The 1,763-nt window shown below is 41.7% G+C and overlaps 1 protein-coding gene across 6 annotated transcripts in view; it reads right to left on the reverse strand.

The window, feature by feature from the left end:
• Positions 1-1,763, reverse strand: part of FAM122B (family with sequence similarity 122B) — a 22,231-nt gene that overhangs the window by 17,198 nt on the left and 3,270 nt on the right. The gene's annotated exons all lie outside the window — the stretch shown is intronic.

The raw sequence follows: 1,763 nt of genomic DNA on the forward strand, positions 1-1,763 counted from the left end.
TCTCCATGGGATCTTCCCAACCCAGGGCTCAAACCCGGGTCTCCCACACTGTAGACAGATGCTTTACCGTCTGAGCCAAGATGGGACATAGGTAAGTATATTAAGATCTGTAGAGCTTGTGGTGACATAATACATATGGTGTAATCAATATTATGAAACAAGTAGCCAAAGGGTGCTGGGGAAGGTGTCCTAAACCAGAAAACCAGAGAGGAGAAGGGGAAAGAGTGAAGAGAGCACAGGGATCAATAAAGAAGAGTGCACCCACACATCCCTTCAGCAAACTCATGCATTTTAGTGCAGCCAGAAGGAAGGCTATTAATGAGATGAGCCCCAAATCATCTAAGAATCTTAGATGCTAAGAATCTTCACATCTTAGAAAACAGCCAAGTGAAGTGCAGAGGGGCAAAATCATTTTCCCTTCTTTGCTATGCTATTGATATCAAGAACACAGCTGTAGAACATGTAGAAAGATTTTTCACATATACAGCAAAAACGAGTAGTTCTATTTTCTAGTATCCTCAGGGAAGAAGGTGCAGGAAACCAAATCTCGAGAGAGCTATCGTTTCCCCCTTGAAGTATCTGTAGCCACTTTGGCTGGAAATCTTAAAAGTGTTCTATCCCCGCCTCCCTTTCTTAAACAGATTTTACCAAACAGAATAGCACTGGAAGATGTCTAGTCTAACCCCAGCTCTGCCACTTACTAAACTGTGATTCAGAGCAAGTCACTTTGATCGGCTGAGTCTTAGCTGCCACATCTTTTAATTGGGAAAAACATCTTTTGCCCTGCCTACTTCATAGGGATTGCTATGAAAATTAAATGTGTGAAAGTACTCTGTAACATGTAAAATACCATATAAGTGTAAGTATTACTACAATTTAAGAAAAGGTTAATGACCCAGATATTGTAGGAACATCAATTATTTTACAGCTCGATGCCAGTGACACCCTCAGGGTCTATTAACAGGCTCTCAGCTCGAATACTAAGCCACAGACTAATTTTGTAAAAACCTCTATCTGCTTTTCAGTCTTCCCCTCTCCTCCCTTGCTAGCAGCAGCTAATATACCTTTAACCCAAATGTACTTCTTCTGATTTGCTGTTTCTCACACACTACTGAGTTCGAAGCTTATTATAACTGTGCATAAATTTTAGATGATTCAGAGGTCAGAGAGCCTCTCCTATAAATAAAATGATGAACCTTTGTGCACAGACTATGGAAATCTGGTTCAGCCATTTAGAGGCCTATTTGCTTACACCTCACACCTTCCGGGGCACTGCAGTTACTGGATAAGTGGACTCCACACGTGAAAGGCTACTATATAAAAACCTCTTCATAATTTATCCCACCATGACCAACTAAAAAGGTGATCCGTGATGGCTCTGGCTATATAGACCAGTCACCATCAGCACCTCTACTGGGAATGCAAATACAAGCATTTTCAAGTAGACTTTACTTTAAATAGATAGCTCTGTCCAACAAAAATAAATACTCTGCTACCATATACATGATTTTTGCATCCTAGGACAAATAAAGACCTGTTCTCAGATATAATTAGAAGTTAATCCTGACTTACCTCTGAGCTTCCCTGGTGGCTCAGATGGTAAAGAATCCACCTGCAATGCGGGGGACCAGGGTTTGATCCCTGGGTTGGGAAGATTGCCTAGAGAAAGAAATGGCAACCCACTCCAGTATTCTTGCCTGGAAAATTCCATGGACAGAGGAGCCTGGTGGGCTACAGTCCATGGGGTCACAAAGAGTCAGACA

Source organism: Bison bison, unplaced genomic scaffold (genome assembly GCF_000754665.1).
Source record: "Bison bison bison isolate TAMUID 2011002044 unplaced genomic scaffold, Bison_UMD1.0 scf7180017855312, whole genome shotgun sequence".
NCBI classification, from domain to species: domain Eukaryota; kingdom Metazoa; phylum Chordata; class Mammalia; order Artiodactyla; family Bovidae; genus Bison; species Bison bison.